We start from the raw sequence: 24,979 nt of genomic DNA on the forward strand, positions 1-24,979 counted from the left end.
ACTTTAGCTGAAGGGATTCCCAAGGAAATTTTTTCTTTTCTGGAGCAGGAGGGCGGGGAGGCTGAGAGGGCGGCCAGGAGAAGGGGTGTGGGGAGAGTCCTAAGCTGCCACTGCTGTGGGTGCGGGCGCTCCTGCGCATGCAGGCGCTCCACCAGGTGCACAAGGTGCGGCAGCCCCGGGGCCCCTTTGTCAGAGAGCTGCCAGCCAAAGACGCCCAGGATCCGCTGGGGTCTGGGCCCTGAGGGGAAGCTGCCACTGCCCAAGGAGAACCCCTGGAACAAAAAGCCTCCTGAGCGCATGTCCCTCGCCATTATGGGCGCTGCAGCCCGGGCTGGAGACCCTGCAGGCAGAGCTCAGAATAAACGCAGGAAAACTCTAGACAAGGAAATCCAATAAGGCCAGTGATTTCCGTGATATGGCAAACTGGCCAAAACCCGGAGAGTTAGTGAGCACTGGAAAAACCGTTTTGCCATCTCAGAGTGTCATCATCCAAGGAAATAAGAAGGAAGAAATTAGGAAAGCAAAAAAGGAGAGAAGGTTGAAATGAGGAGTAACAGGAAACAAAATTAGAAAGTCCTATTGAAAATGTCAGTGAGGATGCCCAGTCAAGCAGTCAGGGAAAGAGCTCATAAACACAAGTGAGTACCACTGCACTCAGAAGATGTAAGGCCAGAGAGTCCGGAGAGACCTGGATCCTCCACAGCTCTTGGTGTCAACCTGAAGCAAACAAGTCTTCCCATAACAGGAGAAATGACACGCGAAGTTGGAGGGGAGACAGACAAAAAAGGGATGATCAGGATGAAGTGTCCAGTGTGAGGAGTGAGGGGGTAATATATGAGGTTCCTTCAAAAGTCAAGGAAGAGGACTAGGACAGGGAACAGGATAAGGCAGAGGAAACCCTCCAGTGAACTTTGATTATTCATATGGTTACCGAGAACTTGGTGAAAGGACAGATCAGCCATTTCAAACAGAAAGTAACGCCAGTATGATGTATTACTATGACAACAGAAAGGGTGTACAGGTGTATCCTGTGGAAGAAGCATTGCTTACAGAGTATATTAAGCATTGAATTGAATATTACTTCAGTATAGAAAACTTGGAACATGACTTTTTTTTTTTTTTTTTCAGAGAAAGATGGATGAGCAAGGTTTCTTGCCTATATCCCTGATTGTTGGATTTCACTGAGTTCAGGCTCTCAGCACAAACTTGAACCTCATTTTAGAGGCCCTGAAGGACAACACAGAAGTAGAAGTTGCAGGTGAGAAAATGAGGAGAAAGATAGAACCAGAAAAATGGCCAATCCCCTGGGCCCTCCTCCCAGCAGTGTGCCACAGACAGACTTCTCTCAGCTGATGAATTGTCTGGAGTTTGTGCAAGGACAAGCCTTTTGCTCACAGTCAGGATTATTATCTACTGATGCCCTGGATGTCATCTGATGGGGATGTGCAGTAGAGCAAATGGCTCACTGAAATGCATTTTAAATACCGAAACAAACCATGCTGTAGAGATGGAAGCTACCAGACTACCTTCTGTGTGAGAGTGTCAACTGTTGACCCCTAGGCCACATGACAGTGGAGATGACCACCTGTGCTATGACCTGAGACAGAGCTGAGACCTCATCTGGCATTCCAGAAGCTGCCTTCCCTTTTCTGTGTGGCTGGGCTTAGACAGCATGGCTACTTTTATGTGTGGGGGAAGCTAATTGTTATCACTGTGGGAATACTACAAGGTTCTGTCTTTTTTTCCCAGGCATATGTACTTGTGTCCAGGTCAATAAAGCAGAGAAAGAGAAGACAGTGTAGCATTTCTCAACTTCCCAGGGCTTGGGCTCTTGGTCTTTCTTTGCCATGGTGAACATTGCACAACTCACATGTTAAGATGTTTCACATGGACTGTAAGATTTATTAACGTGGACATTTAAGGGGTAAGAAATTGAAGAAATAAACAAGGATATTTTTTCCATTCTTCAAAATGTATTTTTGATACATTAGTGTAAGTCCTGCCCATCAGAAATGCATTAATGATGGACAGTTTAACATAAATTTTTATCTCATATTTCTTTGTCAGCCCTGTATTTTTAATTGCAGCAAGAAACTTGTTTTAAAAAGTTGAAGAAATGTGACATTGTTTTTTGCTTGTTTTTTAATTTATTTTAATTATTTCTCATTTACATATAACAGAGGAATGCATTCCAATGTTTATTACATGTATAGAGCTCCTTTTTCATATCTCTGGTTGTATACATAGTATACTCACACCAATTTATGTCCTAATACATGTACTTTGGATAATAAAGTTTCTCACATTCAACCATCATTAATTAACCCATACCTCCTCCCTTCCCATCCCACCTCTTTGCCCTATCTAGAGTTCATCAATTCCTCCCATGCTCCCCCTTCCTATCCCACTATGAATCAGCTTCCTTATATCAAAGAAAACATTTGGGATTTGGTTTTGGGGATTGGCTAACTTCACTTAGCATTATCTTCTCTTACTCCATCCATTTACCTGCAAATGCCATGACTTTATTCTCTTTTATTGCTGAGTAATATTCCATTGTGTATATATGCCATTTTTTAATCCATTCATCTATCAAAGGGAATCTATGTTAGTTCCACAATTTAGCTATTGTGAATTATGCTGCTATAAATATTGATGTGGCTGTATTTCTATAAAATGCTGTATTTAAGTCTTTGGGGTATAGACCAAGGAGAGGGATTGCTGGGTCAAATGGTGGTTCTATTCCCAATTTTCCAAGAAATCTCCATACTGCTTTCCATATTGGCTATACCAGTTTGCATTCCCATTAGCAGTGTATGAGTGTACGTTTTTTCCCACATCCTCGCCAACACTTATTGTTGTTTACATGCATAATAGCTGCCATTCTGACTGTAGTGAGATGAAACCTTTTGATTTGAAGTTCTTTAATTGCTAATTATGATGAACATTTTTTATGTGTTTGTTAGATTTATTTATTGTGTAAATTTATTGTGTAAACTTGGGTCCAAGATGACATTTTTAACCAGCTTATGAACAATCATTGGTAAGATGGATAATATGGAAAATACTTTTTCCACAGGATAATTAATTTAAGTCATTCAAGTTGGTGATGCCATTAACCATTTATGTGTTATTAATAAAATTATAAAAACAAAATTATTTTAAAAAGACTCAAACTGGTTAACTTTATGCTGAAAATTTTTGAATCATGGATCTGTTTAAAGATTTTTATCAGAAGCCAAAAACAGAAATGGTAATATCAAAGAAAGCTATGTAGAGGACTTCCTTTCTAATAATGTGTATCATTGTGATGCACACAGACAGACAAGTAGAGTTTTGAGAATGGTTTAGTGCAGAAATACCACCAATAAAAACAGATTTTTCTTTTCTTTTTTTTTTGTGACTGACAGAAACAGAATTCAGGCATATCTTAGAAACCTTTAGACTTCCAAAATTCTTTAGGCAAGAATTAAGGATGTTGAGCCATTAAGCTACAAATGTGTGTGACCCTTTAAGGAAAAGGAAGAATGGACTTGATAGCAGAATATGGTGGAGCAAGGGGAAGAGTGAATAAAATAAATGGAATCTGAGGCCTGAGGGGCCAGCTTTGAGTCTAGCAAAGGGAACTGCAAATCATACATTACCCTCCAGGCCTTAAAACCTAACAGATTTTTTCTTGCTAGATTTGAACTTGATTAGGACTGGCAAACCTCCCTTACATATAATTTCTTCTGAAATGGAATATATTTATGCTCTATCAGTCCTACCATCATAATTTGAGGGCAAATAATTTGCTTTCTAGATCCATAGGTCTTTTGGAAAGGAATTTTACCTCAGTTTGGATCATATCCAGAGTCTCACCCATTTAAATGCATTAAATGATGAGATTATGACTTTTGAACTTATGATACAGAGATGATGATATAGAGATGATGATATAGAGATGAGATTCTGGTTGAGATTTCTGGGGATTTTTGGATTGATTGAATATATTTTGCACATAAGATGAATTTTAAAAGGCCAGAGGACGACTATATTAGGCTGAGTTGTCACTTCCACAAAGATATTTTCTCATCTAAAATCTTGGTATGGTAAATTTTAACTTCTTTGAGAAAATGATCTTTGCATATGTGAAGACATTGAGATTTTTCAATTAAGAAAGCATTCTGGATTAACTTGGTATGGCCTAAATCCAACAAAAAGTGATATTATATGGGTATGGCAGAGGAATCTTTGATATAGCAGAAAATAAGAACATATAAAGAAGGGAAGGAAGTGATGTGAACAAAGAGGGAGACATAGGTATAGTGTGACTACAATCCAAGAAATACAAGGAATTTCACCCAAGACAGTATTCCAGAGTAAAATGTAAGTTCTTTTCCTTAACTTTAGAGGGGTAGAGGTATCAGCTAGGCACTCAAGCAGGCCGCAGCAGCCTGTTACTTACAGGCTGCTTAATGTTGAGCAAGCACATGACTCATATGGAAGTCCTTCTGCCAATCAAGAGAGAAAATTTAAAGGAGCTAGAAACTGATATGCAACTCTGGATTGCATGAAGGCCATGATAAATTGCTAACCACATGGGGAATTATATTTTATAGAGTGACATTGTGTGGCAGAAGCAGCAGAAACTTTGTTTCTATCTTTAGTTGAAAACTATTTCATATTGACTGGCTTTCCTTTAGTCACCAAAGAATTAACAAAGTTCAGAAGCTTAGGCAAATTGACAACTATTTATATTTGCCTTTCTCTCTAGAGAATGTTTCGAATAAGTCAGTTTATACACACAGGCTTCATTCAAAACTTCCATTCTCTGGATAATTTTACATCTCTTTTCTTTTCAGTGATGCTTAAAATTTGAGGACTCCAGAATCACATTTATACAAACACATGTAAACACCCCAGCCTGCCCTTCCCTATACAAACCACATGGCTACTTCTGTTAGTCAGTTTTCCATTGCTGTGACCAACATACCTGGGAAAACAACTTATGAAGAGGAAAGATCTGTTTTGGCTCATAATGTCAGAGGAGTTCATGGTCAGTTTTCTCCATTGCTTTGGTGCCTGTGGCAAGGCAGAACAACATAGCAGGGAGTGTGTGGTTGGAGCTTAAAAAGCATTTACCTCCTGAAAGTAAAGGATCAAAGCAGTACTAAACTGAAAGTGATATGGCTAAGTCTGGAGACAGTTTTGATTGCCATGACTGGGAAGAAGGAGGGCCCTATTGCTGAAGTTGTGAAAACCTGCATTAAAGGAAAATTTCATTGTAAATAGCAGTTTTATTCATTATGTTCTAACTCCCGTTTTCAGCAGCTTGAATCTTTTCTCCCTTTACTTCAGGAATAAAATAAAACCAGGTGTTAAGAAGCTCAGTCTTTCTTCCACTGTCTCAGGGAATCCCAATGCAGAGGTGCAAGGGAGTTTAGGAAGGAAGTGCTACAGGGTGAAAAATATGTACTTGAACACACAGGAAATGCTGTGAGGAAACTCTAGCCCTGTTGATCTGTTGATCTGCCCCACAATCCAAAGCACCATCAATGTAAGAGGGTGACAAAGGCTTTAGCATCTGCATATTTATCAACAATAAGAAGAAGATATTAGGCAAATTTAGTTTTAAATCAAGCCCATCATGCTTGCACACAGCAAGATATAAAGGAACTTGCTTGAGACTGCTGTACCTTTGGTCCTGCTCAAGAGCATCATGACTCCATCATTGAATGCCATCTGCTAACCAGGAAGACCTGGGCCTGCTACCCAGGAATACCTGGGCCCACTTCCAGGACACTACCCTCAATTACTGAAAACATCATCATCAAACCTTTTACAAATGATTTTTACAAAATTTATGGAAAATGGAAACTATTATGGATTGAATGTGAAGTGTCCCCCAAAAGCTCATGTGTGAGATGATGCAAGGAGGTTTAGAGGAGAAATGATTGGGTTATAAGAGACCAATCAGTGAATTAATCTCCTGATACTGAGTGGTGAAAGTGGGAAGGGTGTAGCTGGAGGAGGTGGGTCACTGGGGGCATGGCTTTGGGGTATATATTTGTTTCTGGTGAGTGTAGTGTCTTTCTCTGATTCCTGATCATCATGTGAGCCATCTCCCTCTGCAACATTCTTCAACATGTTCTTCTGCCTCATCTGGAGCCATGAAGAATGAAGTCAGCTGCCTGTGAAACCATGAGACCCCAAAAAAATTTCCTCCTGTACAATTGTTTTGATGGGGTCTTTGTGTCACAGCAGTGAAAAAGCTTACCAAAACAGAAATAATTTATTTAATTTCTTAGGACAACTCTTAAGGAAAGCATGAAATGTTAGTGTTAGATGAAAAACACCAGGTACCTAAGTTAAGCTGAAATAGTTGAATAGTTAAGACAAAACCACTATCTTAATAAACTTAGATTAAAAGTGTTAAAAGTTTCAATTTGTATCACATCAAAAGACTCAAAAGGTTTTTTTAAAAAAAAAATACTTGTTAAAGCAATTACATTAATTATTGGATTGAGTTTTATAGGTAATATACAGGTTTTACAGGTAATATATGCATATTCCTTGTAGGTAGTCTCAGGATATCAACAAAATGTGAAATATGAATGAGTTAAAAGAAAATATCTTTATCTTGGCATGAAATAATTCACTCAAACACTTCCTGTGACATCCTGGATGTCACAGTTCCTATTTTTTTTTTAAAGAAAGAGTGAAATGAAAAGTCATGATACCAAGTAACTATGAAGTGTTGATATTTGTGTTTAAAACCATGTGAGTTAACATGTTCTTCTTTTAAGGTAAAGCACTGTCATAGATAACTTTATTAACCTATACTTCTAAAAATATTTTTTGCATTGAGTAGAAACATATACACAGAGAGAGAGATGAATGAAAGGCAATATAAAAGATTATTTTGTTATGATTTAAAACTCTGAATGAATGTAAAGTAAAATAAATTTTCCAAAATCCACATTTTTTTTTCTACTCCTGGTCTTTATTTGAATTAATGAGGAATAAAGTATGAAGAAAAAAAGAAAATAATGATTTATGAAAATTAAATCTGAATCCCTTCATTATTAAAAAAAAAAGTGTACATAACAAAGAATGAAGAACATAAAGAACACAAAGGATGTGAAACATAGTGGTCATGTCTTAAATCACCCTTTATCTTTATTTTGGCATTCTCCCAAATTAGGTAACTTGCAGCTATGAATCCATAAGAAGCAAAAAATTATTATTATTACTTTTGTAATTCTGCCTGATCTTCATATTCCTTGAAAGAGACAGTATTGCCTCAAAATGGGCCACGGGGACAGCATTGGGAATATTTTAACTTAGAACAGTCAAGGTAAACTGTCTGCTTAATTCTAAGGAATAGCTAGCAGGGGTTCCTGGGGCCACTTTGCTCTTTTGAAAGAGTTTCTCCTGCACTTTTTTTTTTAAGTGTAGATGGACACAATACAATGCCTTTATTTTTATGTGGTACTGAGGATCAAACCCAGGTCCCGCCCATGCTAGGTGAGTGCTCTACCGCTGAGCCACAATTCCAACCCCTCTCCTGCACTTTTTAACACAATTGACTCATACAAATATCTTGTAACCTTTTCTGGTGAATTCACTTTAGGTTCTGCATGAATTTAATATTTTATTTATTTGGGAATGCCTGATTTTAAAACTTCTTGGAAGTACCTTTAAAATGAATCTTAAACTGCAATTAAGTTCCAAGCTTTCTATTTTCTCTTCTGCTGAATTTCTTCTTATATTAAGAAAAACTGTTTTTAAGGTTGCTTGCAGATTTATTCATTTCACAGTTTTATGTGGAAAGCAAATATCTAAGATTTAACTTGTAAATTCACTTGTGAATTAGAAGAAGGAAAAAGAAGAAGGAGGAATAGGAAATCAATGAAGAGAAGCATCAAGAGGAGAACAGGGGTGAGGAGCAAAAGGAGGAAGGGGAGACATAGGAGAAGGACAAGAAGGAGGAGGAGACATAGCCACAGCCATTTTAAGAAATCAGGCTGCTATGAAATCTGCTTTACCTAAAAAAAAATTGTTCCACAAACTTCATAAGACTGCAAATGAATATCTTAAATTTTAGTAGTATAAACAGGTTACCTTAGCTTCTTCCATTTTGTCATAAATAGAATTTGGATTGAACTGTACTTTAATAAACTGGTCAATTCATATTCCATTATCACTCCTGGATATCATGTGTATCAAGTTAACTTTTAGGGGTCTTCTTTGACCAAGTAATAACTTGAAATGCTTCTCTGTTATCTGAGTAATGCAGGTACAACTGCCAAAGATAGACTAGGTGAATAGAAAAGACAAATGTTTATAAATGTATTCCTCATGTTTCTTAAAGTCTTAAATTCTGTGATGTTGAGTATTGATTAATCATATGAGTCATTTCTTAGTAAGAAATTTAGGTAATAGAAGACTGTTGCCTGTTTCTGAAAAAAAAATACAGATATTATCATAAGGGTGGTAGTACTCCCTGTGATTTGCTGCAAGAAGCAGAGAAGTTAAACTTCAGCCATTTAATCAGTGTACTTACTCCCCTTGCAGGAACAAAAGTGGGTTGTTAACTTACCTAGATATGCTAGGCAAGTATCAAACTATATTACTAAGCAATATTAAGATCACCCTGAATTCAGGATAGTCTTAAACTCAGCCACTGTGTTCTCATTAGTGCTTAAGTACCATTCATGATTACATCCAGATTATTAAACAAATTTATTCCTGCCATCCTGAGCTAATAGAGTTGCCTTTGGAGAATCCAACTCTTGTGGTGTCCACATACAGAAGCAGTTTATCAAATCAGGGTGTGTTAGCTTGCTATTACCATGATCCAAATACCAGATAAGAATACTTAGAGGAGTAAAACTTGTGGGCTGCCAGTTTTAGATATTCAGTTCATAGTCAGCTATTTCCCTTGTTTAGGGTCCTATATGATGCAGAACATCATAGAGGAAAGTTTGTCAGCCCTTGCAAGGCAAGACAGGAAAGAGAGAGAAAAAGAAGCAAACAGAAGAGAGGAGAAGAGAGAGAAAGGAGATCCAAGGACAAGATACAATCCCCAAAGATACATACCTAATGAACTACTTTTTCTAGCCATGTTTTTTTGCCTGCTCTTCTCACCCAATAATGTATGCAAATTATTATTCCTTCAAAAGGATTAGCCTACTAAGTTATTGTTCTCATAATCTAATGATTTCACCTCTCAATATGTCTGAAATAACACACAAGCTTTTCCAGGGACACTAGATATCCAAAGCATAAAAGACATTGAAGAGATGGTCATAGGGTGGTAACTCAGAAAGAAACACTAGAATCAGAAGTCCTTTCACCTCGTTCCTCCAAAAACAAGACAGGAGCTTGTGGCTCTAGAAAGCCACTCCCTTTATGTAAGGAATAACTGGGAATAAAAAATTAAAAAAAAAAAAAACACAAAGAAAACTATTTTACAAAGTAGATAAAAAATGAGGTGAAAACTTTGTTGATTCTCTTGTTTTGGCCCTATTTGGGTGGGGATGTGACTCAAAGCATTGTGTCTCTTTAGATGTTCGTTTTATCAATGGCTTTACCTTTAAAAACAATGTGTTTTTTTTCATTGTAAATGTATATTTGCATTAAACCAACTATAAAATAAATTGTACTAAAATAGTTATTTTCATCCAACTATTTTTTAACATAGGGAATTTGAGATATGTTTTTATTTATTTATTTACCTCTTTATGTATGTACAGAGCACAAATCTAGGCTGTCAACTCTCTATCATTTTCAGCTCTCTGATGTCTTTCTTTTTTAAAAAAATATTTATTTTTTAGTTTTAAGTGGACACAATTTCTTTATTTTACATTTATGTGGTACTGAGGATGGAACCCAAGACCTTGTGCATGCTAGGTGAGCGCTCTACCATTGAGCCACAACCCCAGTCCCTAATGTCTTTCATTTATATAATTCAAAATACTATATACAACCTGTTATCCTGTTTGTTATTTTTGCTTGATCTCAATATCATATTTTCTTTATCTTTTTTTATAAATAGATACTTTGTTTGAACTGCTTCAGTGCAGTTGAAATGAAACCAGAATAAACTGTATTTCTGTATGAGTCATCCCAGAATTCATTGACATTCATTCATTGACAGAATGCATCCTAAAAGAATAACTTCATGAAAATGTTTGGTTCATTATGGATATATATGGATATATATGGATATATCCTTGAAGTTCTTTAACTCTACAGTAGAGTATCTTCAATATTCTAAAAGTTAATGTACTGTCTATCTTCTTTTTTTCCCTTCTTGCCTGAAATTTTCCTGAATGGGACACAATATTAACAATAATTTTCAGGGTCAAAAGATGATACTGTGGATTTTCTTTGTAAAATGCAGATTGAAGAGGTTCTCCACACAGGTGCTACTTTCTGAGGATAGGGGAAAGGGGGAAAGCAGTACTCATTCACAGAGTCTGGTAACCAGCTCTTCTCCTGTTCCCATACTGTATTTTAAGATATCTACAGCCTAAAAATATTGCAGAGAAATAATTATTTCAGCAGTGTGTCAAGACACTGAAACCATCCACAGGAATACTTTCATTCTAACCCTCCACCATCTTAGATTCATTTCCTGATGTATTGGAGCTGGGGTACAACCATCTAATTTGTTCCAAATTCATTTACCAGAAATCACCTATTGCCCTTGGAATGAGTGCAGAGTGAGAGGAAAAGCCTAGGTGTCAGAGTTCCCAGTGCTCAGGGGCAAGGAGAGCAGCTGTGCCAAACACTTCTAGCCACAAGAGGTGTCCATCAGTCGGGGAAGTCCCCACTGATACCACACCTAATTGCTTCTGTTCATTTATAAAAAGCACCAGAGGAGGTGCTTTTGGTTTGTCCCTGTGTGGTCAGGAAAAGTCTTGTAGATGATATGAACTTCCCAGGAAGTGGGTGGTCCCCGATCTTGGGTGCCCTGAGCACAGAGGTTCATCAAGTTCTGTGAGGCTACATCCTGCCTTTTGCCTTCTTGTCCCCACCCTGGCCTTTGGAGCCCAACTCCAGCAATGGGCAGCTGCTGGCATTCTGGCCCTGCAGCCTGAGCCCTACATACAGAAGTCACTTCCCAGCTGTCTCCTAGTGGCCCAACTTGTGGCCCACAGCCCTGAGCTGGGCTTCCAGCACCTTCCCAGGTGGCTGCCCACAGTGAGTGTCCCACCTGACAGCAGCTGGTACTGTGGTGTTGTCTTTATCCAGGGAAGGGCTCAGTGGAGGCTGTGGGCACTGTCCTGAGTCCCAGCAGACCAACCTCCAAGTACACAGTGGGGAAGAGGAGGCACTCCATCCTCCACTGAGGAGGGAAGGGTGGGTGGGAAGGAGGAGACTGGGAAAAGCCAAGCAAGTTGAGGAAAGTGCTTGAGGATTTCCACAGCAGCACAGATGCTTAGTGTCCTTGTCTTAGGGAACCTGCTGTTTCAGAGCATGTATGGAAGATCAAGGTGACTTCTGTTGACCTCCATATCCCTGTTTTAAATCCAAGAGTTTTATACTCTGCCTCTGAGCATGTGCATCCTGAGACTAGAGCCCTGAGCCCTTGGTCCCTGAACTACTATTAAGTGGGCAAGTTTGTGTGACAGGAAAGGTGGGTGGGTATTGGATGCACAATTGGTTGGAAAAGCGCACACTGCTCAAATGAGATGACTGAGTTTGTACCCTTGGCAGTTTAATTTGAGAGTAGGAAATAAAAGCTGCCCATTCAGAAGGGTTTTTAGAAAATGATGTGTGGGTGCAACTGATTCCAGGTCTTGTGGTGAGTCCTGCACACGTCTCAGTTAAGATAAAACTCTTGACTGTGCCCCATTGTGTGAAGATAAGGAATTAATATTGAAGAATGAAAACGTAATAATCATGGGAGTTACTGCTGGTGGAGGAAATATTTGTTAGGATTAATATTTTAAAGGGATTGGACACACAATTTTCTTATCCCAGGCCATTAAGTTTGCTCACAAGTTTGGGTAGTTTGCTACAGAGTCCTTGAGCTCTCTTTCAGAATTTCTCTGTGGATTGTTCAGTTTTAATAGTTACATTTAAAAATTAACCAACTATTTAAAACACTTATTAAAAATAAAATGAAAACATTCAAATAATGCAAAAAAAATAGATCAAAAACTAGGTTCTAAATCAGTTTTTAAAAGTGTACATATAAGAACGCAAAATATACATATATGTATAATGTATATAGTAGAATATATATTTTATATATGTATCTATATATCTATATTTTGTAGCATTGTACATGCCTTCTCCATTTTCAGAAAAAAATAAAGATTCATAGTAACAAATATGTATTGGGCTTATTTGATCTCAGGCCTTGGGCATTATTCAGGAGTTCCCTTAGGGAACACATTATTTTCCTTAAGGTGTATTGAAATGCAGGAGTCTGCAAACCCATTTCTACATTTATTATCATTAGGGGTCCATGAAGCATTTGAAGTGAGCATGCAAAACATGAAATAAAATACCACCCAGAGTGGAACATTGCCCTGGGGGAACAGATTGGAATAAACACAGAGGAACAGAAAGGGCCTCTGTACTTCAATACTATGCATCCTAGAAGCCATAGGTGAAAGGGGATGATTAGTCATTCCCTCTGAAGCTGGTTCTTTAGAGAAGATTTACCTGGCATTTATATTTTTTTATTTTAAAATTTTTATTTTTTCCTACATTTTTGGTGCATTATAGTCATACACAATGACAGAAATTATTTTTGCATTTTCATGCTTCTATATTCTTTCATGCTTCTTTATTCTTCTGCATATTTACTCTTTTCTATGGGGACAACCTGCTTTCCAAGCACCATTTTTTTTAAAGCCTGTACTTTCTTCCATGTGTGTTTTTTGGTGCCTTTGTAAAAAATTATCAGATGAGTATTCCCGAATGGTTTTGCTTATGAGTCTCCTATTCCGTACCATTGATCTATATGTCTGTTTTCATGGCAATTATATTTCTGTGTGTGTGCGACACATGGGGATATAGAGGGACTGACAAATGGCAATGAAGAGCACTCTCAGTGCTGTCCATATGCATGTTCTAAGTGCACTTCCTAAGAAGTATCATCATAGTTCTAAGAGGACACACTTATGATACCACTGATTGTTGGTGAGGAGTTCTGCTTCTCACATATTTAAGTATAATATTAGAGAAGCAGGCCGAGGCAAGCATATAAAGTAGGGTTTATTTAAAAGGGAGTAATACAGACTTTTTCTCCTGGGAGGAAGAAAGGGCCATAATAGTTGGTATCCTGGTATTTCAAGAAGTAAGAGTGTTCTTTTTTATCCATCCCAGATTTTCTTTGTTCTCCTGCTCTCTTCCCCCTTATCTCTCTCCTTCCTGCATGACTAGGCCCAGGAGATGGCCCAGGTGAGGTGGATAAAAGGTGAGAGGCAGATGGCTGGAGGAGCCAAGGTGGAGTGATCCAAGCAGGAAGGGAGCCCGGGATACATTAATTAACAAGCTTACAACTCCCTGTGGGGAGGGACAATCTATGTGACATGTTACCTTAGCAACAGGTTGGAGCAGGGGCAGGTTATCTTCATAAGGGTGGAGGAAGGGCTCTGAAGGAATTAACATTTCAGTTCCTCATGAGTGGTCTCCAACTTCCAGGACCCAAATTGGCCTTCATTCTCTATTTCTGTACTGACTGCTTGCTTGTCTTTAACTCTGGCTTCACTTGGATGCTACAACTCTGTGGTCCCTTATGCTACTGTGGATGGCTGGAGCTTATTTGAGGATAAACCTGCATTTTATAGAGGGAGAGGTGGGCCTCATGTTCTTTAAGTACTCTGTAAATATGTCTATCTTAATTTCAAAAAATATGTGCATATTTTCCAATGGTCCCACACTAATTTAAGATAGGTAATTTTTTAGTGTGACATTTCCTTATACATCTGCAATGTACAATGATCAGATGAGGGTAATTGGTTTATCTGCCACCTCCGACATTGTGCTGACACTTTTTGCTATGAGTTTGGTAGCAGTTAAAAATGGTGTCAGGGAGGAAGTTTTACACTGTGTTAGGAATGAACCATATAGTGTAGGATAGGAAGTTAGGATTGAAATGTTTTAATAAAAGTTGAAGAGTCCAAATGGCCTCCCTACCTATATCTATAGGTTCTATAGACCTACAATAACCTCATCCACTCTTTAAATAATCAATTCTGAGCTCACATCAGAATGTGAACCAAAAGTGTTGATAGTCTAGTTGATTTTGTCATCATAACTTTTCAATAATGTCTTTTGTAATATTCACATACCATATCTCTCCTACTTAAAGTATACTTATGTGGTTATTAATATATATTGATATTAATATTAATATATATTCAAAATCATCCATGCATCAAAATCCCACAAAACCCATACTGATGAGTACTCATTTTTCCCACTCACTACGAGACTGAGAATAGTGGGTACCAACATGATTGTGAGCTACACATTTAATTTATTTACAGAAAGAAAATATTCAGTGGATAATATTTAAAGTTAGTAGTGTAGCAGTTGTTTGAGTCAGAAATGGTTGAGAAGTATGGAGAAAATTTGCTATTCTACCTTCATTTCCCATCCTGGTGTCTATGAATAAGTTTGATTTCACAAGAAAGGAATGATGTCTTGGCTTGGGAGGAGACACTGATGAACAAGTGTTCCTCTACTTTATGAATCAATACCTCAATCTCTTAGGTTTGAGACTAGAAAGGCCTTGCTGCTAGGTACAGCAGGGTCTGGGAGGCATTTAGTTTTTAGGCCCAGATAGCATTAGGTAATCTACTTCAATTTATCCAAAAGGTGAAATAGAAGTTTCTAGAATGTAACAAATCTTGTGCTCTACCACTGAAGCCACTGGAGGTGAGTTTTACAAAGAAAGGGGAAGGATTGACTGAGTGGTGCTAAGTTCATCTACTCTCTCACAGAAGGTCTAAATAGGGGTCAGTAGGGTGGGTGAGCTTGATGCTGGGAGAAGACAAAAGGTGAAGATTTCCCAGGGCATCTGCCAATTTTGTCCTCCTGACACCCACAGACACCCCTCCCCCAAGCCTTGTTACCTACTTCTCTTATTTGAATTTACTGGAATTTCTCAATAGGATCTTTTTAAATTTTACAGGAGTTCTTCTCTAGGTTCCAAGGGTCATAAAGTCAACCATTATTATGTATAGCACTCTTTTTATTCACCTGATTGTCATGGGTTGGGTGAGGCAGGGCACTGGGATGGTTTGAAACATATTCATAAAGAATCCTTAGGAATCCTGTTTAGTTGTGCCTTTGCTGTGTGTATGAGGTTGCCTCCTGAATTTCTATACCTTCCCCATCTGCACCCCATTTTCCACTGGAATAGGAGATGCTGCAGCAGGAGGTATTGAAAGGGTAAAGTTTCTAAGCTGGAAAGCTTGAATTAAAATGTAAAAGATTAGGTATTATTAAGTTCCTCTGTTACACCCAGATTCCTGAGATAGTTAAGACAACGCCCTACTAGCCATTTAGCCTAGGGCCCTGTGCAGTTTGTCACAGGGCCCGAACCAATCAGTTTGAATGTGTATCCCACTTAGGAGTGACCAATCACCCCCGCCCGACCTGTTCCCGCCAATGAATGTGCCAATCACGTCTTAGAGTTGTTGTTCAATTTTCCCGTGCCTCATGATGATTTGTTCTGATGTATGCAAAGCCCACCACCCTCTCCAGAAAGTATACTTAAGATCTGCTTGATCTCTGCTCTGGGCTCTGGGCCGCTCTCCCTTCCTGAGTGAGTCTTGAGCCTTAGCGCACTGAATCAGGATCCTCTTCAATAAACTCCCTCCTGCCCATTGCATCAAGCTGGTCTCTTGTGGTCTCTTCTCCAACGATTCGCCGGATCCTAACAGTATGTCTGATAAACCTGGTGCTATGCTGCATCTGTTCTTGGAGTTACTGAGTGGTGCTGTACAGGGGCAGCACATAAAAGATAAAAATTCTCCTAAGACCTTATGATAGAGGAGGGGTTCAGAACAGTGTTCCCATGTTGGCACTTGGGTTGTTACAGTAGTATTTCATATGATCTCCCTGCTCTATCTGTATCCCCGATAAGAGTGGTCCTTATAAACATAGTTACATCATACCATTCCTTCACCCAGGACTTTCTGGTATCTCTCAGTCTCATTTCTAGTCCAAGTCACATTACTTATGGTGGTCAATGTTGGGTTTTCCTGAGGTGACTTTTTACTGACCCTATCTCCTCTCTTCTTGGCCCCTCTCACACTTTAGGCACTCTGGCCTTTTGCTGCTTTCTTACATTATTGCTCAAACTAGTGCTGTTCCTCCAGATGGCCTCCCTCTGTGACTGCTCAAAAGCCTCATTGGACAGCACATTCCTGACCACCTTTTCTACCTCAGTCTCCTGAGTTGCTGATTATAGTGATTTGCATCATCATGTCTAACTTGAGTTCTATTTGTTCTTTTTCTTTTTAAAGATCTGGTTATTTGGTGGTAATCTATGTTTTCTAAACATACTAATCAATGGTTTTAATGTCAGTGTTTGATAACTCCACTGTGTTTTACCTGTGGGTCTTCTTTTATGTTCTGATTTGGAACTTTAGCTCCTATATTATGGCATGCCTGGTAATTTTAGATTGAAAATTTGGATTTTTTTTTAACCAGATATGGAATCCAGGGTCCTTATCCAGTGAACCACATCAAGGCACACTTTTTTATTATTATTTTATTTCAAGACAGCATCTCCCTATGTTTCTGACTTTAAACTTATAACACTCATGCCTCAGCCTCCTGGGTGGCAGTAATTACAAGTGTGTACTGCCAGAACATCTGGTTGATGATATCTTTTTGACAAATGATTTAACTTTCTTCTAGAAATTTATGAGCAGATGACCTTGATTAAACAGAAAATGGTGTCTTTTATTGTCCTCTCTGGCAGGACACATCAATGTGGGCAGTGAACCTAGATGGAGAGGAATGAAGGGACAAGAGACAGGAAAGGTGACAGCAAGACAAAAGTTCTGATCAAGCTGCAAACTTTTATTGTTCACACTGGGGTATTTATATGCTGGGGATGGGGAAGCTCTCTAATCAGCAATTGCTGGGTGGGTATTCATATGCTAGGGATGGGGAAGGTCTCTGCAATTGCTGGATGTGGGTGGTAAAACTGCCAGCTGCAAGATGTCTGATGATCCTGATAACTGCAGGATGTTCCTGGGAGATAGGTAGCTGCAGGATGCCTTCAGGGCAGAATGTCTCCCAGGGGGCTGTCAGGCTAATCTTTGAAGGAGAATGTCCTTCTAGTCCCCGACATTTTAGGTTTTCCAGTATTCCCAGGCCTTAATGTTTCTGGAATCTCAAAAGATTCAGTTTCCCAACAAAAAAACAAATAACCCAATTAACAAATGGGCCAAAGATCTAAACAGACACTTCACAGAGGAGGATACACAATCAATCAACAAGTACACACACACAAAAAAATGCTCACCATCTCTAGCAATCAGAGAAATGCAAATTAAAACCACTCTAAGATACCATCTCACTCCAGTAAGAATGGCAGCCATTATGAAGTCAAACAATAACAAGTGCTGGCGAGGATGTGGGGGAAAAGTACACTTGTACATTGCTGGTGGGACTGCAAATTGGTGCAGCCAATTTGGAGGGCAGTATGTAGATTCCTTGAAAAGCTGGGAATGGAACCACCATTTAACACAGCCATTCCCCTTCTTGGACTATACCCAAAAGACCTAAAAAGAGCATACTACAGGGACACAGCTACATCAATGTTCACAGCAGCACAATTCACAATAGCTAGACTGTTGAACCAACCCAGATGCCTTTCAATAGATGAATGGATAAAAAAAGTAGCATTTATACACAATGGAATATTACTCAGCACTAAAAAAATAACAAAATTATGACATTTGCAGGGAAATGGATGGCACTAGAGCAAATTATGCTGTAAGAGGGGTCCGGCGGAGCGTCGGAGGGAGAGACCATACAAGAGACTTACTCCATGCAATTGGCAAAAGGGGATTTATTGGGGATCCATTCCAGCGTGCTGGGACTCTGTGCTCACTCAAGAAGAGAAAGCAGCCCAGAGCCCCAAGCAGAGGTTCAAACAGAGCTTAAGTACACTTTTTGGGGAGGGCGGGAGTCTTTGCATACATCAGAACAAATCATCATGAGGCACGGGGAAATTGAACAACAACTCTGAGACGTGATTGGCACATTCATTGGCGGGCGAGGGTGATTGGTCATTCATAAGCGGGTTACACATTCAAACTGATTGGTTTGGGCCCTGTGAGGAACTGCACAGGGCCCTAGGCTAAATGGCCAGTAGGGCTTTGTCTAAACTATCTCAGGAATCTGAGTGTAACAGAGGAACTTAATAATACCTAATCTTTTACATTCAAGCTTTCCAGCTTAGAAACTTTATCCTTTCAATGCTAAGCAAAGTTAGCCAATCCCTAAAAAACAAATGCTGAATGTCTTCTGTGATATAACAGAGGTGACTCAAAACAGAGTAGGAAGGAAGAGTATGAGAAGAAGATTACCATGAAACAAGGAAAAGAGGTGGGAGGGAAAGGGAGGGAGAAAGGGAATTGCATGGAAGATGGAAGGAGACCCTCATGGGTTCACAAAATACATATATGATGGTGTGAGGGGGAAGGGAGATACCAGAGATCTGAAAGGGTGAAGTCAGATGGCTGAGTTCACTCCTCTGCACTTGCAGTAGTCCTGCCCTTAGGTCTCTCCTCCATTTCATTTTCTCAGTAGTTTCAATTCTTATATTTAGGACAATATTTAGCCTACTTGACTTCTTGGGACTTAGAAGAGTCAGTGGTGCCATAATCACCTCTACTCCATCTGATTGTTCACTAGCTTCACACATATATTTAATTTGATTGAAGCATAATTTCATCTGTTTTCTGGTTGTGCATATGGAAAAGACATCCATGCTAGAGAGATGTCTCCCAATACTAAACCAAGCATTTTCCAGTCGATTTATCAGACACTTAACAAAGCAATAGATCTTCTATCCTGGTTTTTTAATTGGTAAGATGTTTTTCTCGAGTTTGAAGAACAGGTGATGGTTTCTTATACTCTGGAATGTTTTGTTTCACTCTTTGATTTCTACTGATACATTAATTTTTGTTCTGATTTGATTTTAAAAGTGAGAACACTACTGCTGATTAGTCTCCAAATCAGTGTGGTTTATTCACTATGTCTGACTTGACTTAGAAGCAGGTGAAGGGGATTTGAAGAGGCTGATCATCAAACATTACTCAGAAACTATTTCAAGAGGAGTAAGAGTTATGGATATGATTCATGAGAATTTGCTACATATTTTGTGGTCTGCAAGCATTAAATGTGTCATTTCCCAAAAGGGATTAGTGGCTTTGAAGCCAGATTTAAAATTAGGTAGTCAGTGTAGTTAGGTAAATCGGGTCTAATATCCAGTGAAATCTAAAATGGAGGCCATGCTGGGAAAACACAGGACAATTCATGGAATGTTAATGAAGTCCCTAAAAGGCCCTAGGCCAAAGTCCACCTCAAAGAAGTGTTAACCAACAGCCCCAACAGATTTGGAGATAGCCCATCCCAGAGAAGTGATAAGCCCATCCCAAAAGTGTTACCGCTGTTGACCGGTGACGAGTTCTTGCTCCCCGATGTTGAAGAATAATACCAAAGAAGCACGCCGAGGCAAGGTCAGGGTAGAAATTAGAAATTTATTAAAGGACAGAAGAAAAGACTTCTCCCGGAGGAAGAAGGGGACCCAAAAGGTGGAATCCAGTTAGCGGGCAATGTGTTCCCCTTTTTATAGTTCTTTCAGTAATGGAATGTAGGTTGGAAGGCCTGAGGGGTGGGACACAGGTGGGCCAAAGAAGTAATCTGGGCAAGTTTGCTGTTCATTAACATTTCTTTGGGATGGGCTATCTCCAAATCTGTTGGGGGCTGTATCCTGGGCTTCATTAACATTTCTTTGGGATGGGCTGTCTTCAAATCTGTTGGGGGCTGTTCATTAACATTTCTTCCAGGTGGACTTTGGCCTAGGGCCTTTTCGGAACTGTTGTCCTGTTTTCCCTGAGTCATTCCCAGCATGGCCTCCATTTTAGATTTCACTGGATATTAGACCCGATTTACCTAACTACACTGACTACCTAACTTTAAATCTGGCTTCAAAAGTCCTTCCTGCCCTTTTGGCCCAACTGTGTCCCACCCCTCGGGCCCTCCAACCTACATTCCATCACCAAACCTATAAAAAGGGGAACACATTTGCCCACAAAATGGATTCCACCTCCTGGGTCCCCTTCTTCCTCCGGGAGAAGTCTTTTCTGCTGTTCTTTAATAAACTTCTAATCTCTACTCTGACCTTGCCTCGGCATGCTTCTTTGGTGTTATTCTTCAACATCGGGGAAGCAAGGACTCATCACTGGTCAACAGGGGTAACAGTTTCAAGATACTTCAGGAATCTCAGATTTTTTATAGGTCCTGAATAGTGGATGATATCCTATATGTGCTAGACTTCTCTTAATCAATGAGTTATTTTCTTTAAGATTTGGTGGTTGTTATCTGTCTGCAATTTCATCAGCCTTAACTGAACATATTCAGCATAGCCCCTAAACCTATAGAACTCTTTAAAAAGTGAAATATTAAATCAGTCTATTTTGTGTTTACAGTGGGATCATTAACCTGGCCTTAATGCCACCATGGGACTCTCAGGTGCATGCAAAATTTGTGAATATAAAGAAAGTGTTAGTAGGCCCTTTTTTGTGCTATTTCAGTGTGATTTTAAAAATCACATTCATGGCTGGGATCATGGGTCAGTGGTAGAGTGCTCGCCTAGCATGTGTGAAGCACTCCGTTCAATTCTAAAGAGAGACTGGCATACATACCAGAGTTGTGGTGTATAAATAACCAGAGTTAGTTAATTAATTAAATAAAGGTTTATTGTCAACTAAAAAAATATTTTTAAAAAATCGTATTCATTTGTTGTGCATTCCCTGTGTGATCCTAGGTACTACTGAAAACAAAGTAACCTGGACATTTGGCATATAGCTGAGAAACCAGCCTCTACCTCAAAGCAAAGCCTGTCCAAGGAAGGGCATGTGACCCTTGTCCTTGGAAGGACCCACAGAGCACTCCTAGGCACATACCCACCATGCTGAGTTGTTTATCTACAAATAACAGGAGGGATCTCCCAGCCAGGTGTCCTTGACTCATTCAGGCTAGGTGAGGACCCATAGCAAACCCCTAGCAACCACCAATTAGCATGAGACAGGAAAAATACCTGGGATGCCAGAAGACCCTCCCAGTAGTTTATGGTGGTTGATAACATGTTGGGAAACCCTGTAGTTCAGCACTACTCCCCTTGTGACTTAAACCAATCAGTTCAAACTAACCCCCCTCTTGTACTAAACAATCACCCCAACCCAACTTGTTCCTGCCAGGGAATGTGCTAATCAATGTTAAGAGTTGTTGTTTGATTTTCCCAGGGTGTGTAATGATTTGCTAAGAGATGCTCTGGTGTATGTGAAGTCCCTGCCTTCCCCAAAGAGTGTATAAAACTGCTGAAACCCTGGGCTCAGGGCCTCTCAGTGTCACCAGTTGTGGTGTGAGCGTGGAGGACCAAGCTAGCTCGCAATAAACAATAAACACCTCTTTGCTGCTTATATCGATCTTGGTCTCTGGTGGACTTTTGGGGGTCCTTAATTCGAGTATTACCGAGCGACTAAGAGATCTTTATTGCGGGAGTATCTAATTGACAGGGAAAAGAGAGAGAAAGAGAGAAAGTCAGAGGGAGAGAGAGAGAGCCGGGAAAGAGAGAAGAAAGAGAGAGAGAGAGAGCAAAGTGACGGGGGGAGAGAAGAAAGAGAAACAGAGCGGTAAGAGCAAAGCAAAAGAGAGAGTAAAAGTGTGAGAGAAAGTAACAATAGGAGAAGATCCCTTTTGCTGTGTTGCTTAAGTCAAACAGGGTCTCTGGGTCTGCAAGCTGCCTTGTTGGCATACAGTGGTTGGATCACACAGTAGTTGGTAAGGTGTCATCTTCTGCCTTCAGGCAGACCAGGAAGGGGCTAGATATGGGTTTCCATTGCACCAGATGGGTGAGGGTTGAGTGTTCAGCCTTGAGTGGGGTTCAATGTTCAATCTTGAGTGGGGTTGAGTGCTCAGATTTGAGGCCAACAAGTGATAAGGAACCAGAAGGGTCAGGGTGAGGGTCAAGTTGTAAGGGTCCGGCAAAGCATCTGAGAAAGAGAGCACACAAGAGACTGGCTTCATGCAATAAGCAGGAGGGAGTTTTATTGAACCAGCATGCTGGGGCTCCCTGCCCACTCAAGGAAGGAGAGCAGCCTAGAGCCCAGAGCAGAGGTTAAGCAGAGCTTAAGTACACTTTTTGGGGAGTGCGGGGGGGGGGGGGGGGGGGGGGGCTTTGCATACATCAGAACAAATCATCATGAAGCATGGGAAAATTGATTGGTCACTCCTAAGTGGGGTACACATGACAAACTGCACAGGGCCCTAGGCTAAATGGCCAGTAGGGCATTGTCTTAACTATCTCAGGAATTTCAGGTTCTGGGTGTAGCAGAGGAACTTAACAATACCTAGTCTTTTACATTTTAATTCAGGCTTTGCAGTTTAGAATCAGCTTAGAAATTTTATCTTTACAAAGTGTTCAGCCCACCCTGAAGCTAACATCTGTTCTGCCTGTCCTGCAGCTAACAACTATGAATACCTTGCATTTAGATTAGTTTATGGTTTTAATCCTAGGACAAGGAAGTGTTGTTAAACTCAGCTTTAATAACACATCATGATAAAGTGATTAACCAATAGCAATTGGCCATGTTATGAGCTAATGAGGAAGGAAGATAAGGGAATACTATTAAAAGTGGAGAGAAAGAGCTGAAGGTCTCAGTGAGGACATGCATCAGAAGTAAAAAAAAAAGTTTGAGATTTCTTATAGCTTCTGATGAAAAGAAAAGTAATAATTTCTGATGTGTGTGTTTAACACACACACATTAAACCTTAAATTGTTTTGACTAGTTCATTTATTAACGAATAGAATTTGGATTCTAAGTAGGTGAAAGATGTGGCCTTTAAAGGAATGAGTAATCTCACAACAAATCTGTCCTTTTATGGGTTGTTAGATGTCTTAGCTGCAAGAAAAGACCCAGGTGGTTTATCTGGAGATGTCTCAGTACATGAAGGATGCCAGATGTACCCGAGGAGGCCAATTTCCAATGTAATACAGGGTCTGTGGTACAGGTGTTACCGCTGTTGACCGGTGACGAGTTCTTGCTTCCCTGATGTTGAAGAATAACACCAAAGAAGCACTCTGAGGCAAGGTCAGAGTAGAAATTAGAAGTTTATTAAAGGACAGCAGAAGAGACTTCTCCGGGAGGAAGAAGGGGACCCAAGAGGTGGAATCCGTGGAAGTGCGGTTGTTTCCCCTTTTTATAGTTTTGGTGATGGAATGTAGGTTGGAAGGCCCCAGGGGTGGGACACAGGTGGGCCTAATTATCACCTTTTGGGATGGGCTTATCACTTCTCTGGGATGGGCTATCTCCAAATCTGTTGGGGCTGTTGGTTAACACTTCTTTGAGGTGGACTTTGGCCTAGGGCCTTTTAGGGACTTCATTAACATTCCATGAATTGTCCTGTGTTTTCCCAGCATGGCCTCCATTTTAGATTTCACTGGATATTAGACCCGATTTACCTAACTACACTGACTACCTAACTTTAAATCTGGCTTCACAGGTAAGTATTAGTGGGTTTGCCTTTTAGGTGTCTCCTGTTTCTGTATGGGCAAGAGCCTGGGCTTATAGTTTATCATGTTTCAAATTGAACATTCTCAAGAAACCATCCTTCTGTATACTATCTTTACATAATCTCCTTTAGGATTGAGGGAGGAGTCAAAAGGAGAGGCAGAAAGAACCTGGAAATAAACGTTTAGGCATTTCTAGCTTTTGTGTCATTTCCATCAGGATCTACTGTTGTTTCTTTTGCCCTTTATTCACTTCTCTTTTTCTCCTAAAAAAGATGACTTTTTTTAAAGTCCTCATTCAAAGCATTCCTTAAGTGTCTAAAAGTCATCATAATCATGTGTGCTACATGGGGGTGTGCAGACAGAGAGTGAAAATGATTCCCTTGGGCTCTGAAGCTGTATGAAGTTTCTTAAATTCTTAAAGTTGAACACTCACAATAGCTAGAACTTTCCTTTGGGTTTGTTATTTTCATATATTAAATTACATACACTGAATTGATGGTCTTAGAAAGATTCAGTGTTTCTCAATGAAATCACATTTGCCTTCAGGATGATGTTGTGATGGACACACTGATGGTGAGAAAAAAAAATATATTGTTTTCAGCGGCTCTTTGGTTTACAACAACTATGAAAAACCAGGAAAAAAAATAAAAGATAAACAAGACCATTAAAGTGTTAGATCTGGAGGAAGGGCAGATCTAAGGGAATGTAAGAAACCTGATACAGTCATACATAACCAGGAAAGAAGAGCTCCCTGTGTGGGCAATATGACCTTAATCAGAAGTTTCCCAAGGTGTTTGTTGCTGCTTTCTGTGTATTAAGATTCCTTGGAAAACTCTGAATGGAACCACCATTTGACCCAGCTATCCCTCTCCTTGGTCCGTACTCAAAGGACTTAAAAACAGCATACTACAGGGACACAGCCAAATCAATGTTTGTAACAGCATAATTCACAATAGCTAAACTGTGGAACCAACTAGATGCCCTTTAATAGATGAATGGATAAAAAATATGGCATATATGCACAGTGGAATATTATTCAACAATAAAAGAGAATAAAATCATGGCATTTGCAGGTAAATGAATGGCTTTGGAGAAGATAATGCTAAGTGAAGTTAGCCAATCCCAAAAAACCAAATGCCGAAGGTTTTCTCTGATTTAAGGAAGCTGATTCTTAGTGGGGGTAGGGAGGGGGGAGCATGGGAG

General features: G+C 39.7%; 1 pseudogene; it reads left to right on the forward strand.

Moving 5' to 3' along the window:
- Window positions 1-415: 415 nt before the first annotated feature.
- LOC144257154 (la-related protein 1B pseudogene) lies at window positions 416-1,436 on the forward strand (annotated as a pseudogene).
- Window positions 1,437-24,979: the final 23,543 nt, after the last annotated feature.

This window comes from Urocitellus parryii, chromosome 10 (genome assembly GCF_045843805.1).
Source record: "Urocitellus parryii isolate mUroPar1 chromosome 10, mUroPar1.hap1, whole genome shotgun sequence".
In the NCBI taxonomy this organism is placed as follows: Eukaryota; Metazoa; Chordata; class Mammalia; order Rodentia; family Sciuridae; genus Urocitellus; species Urocitellus parryii.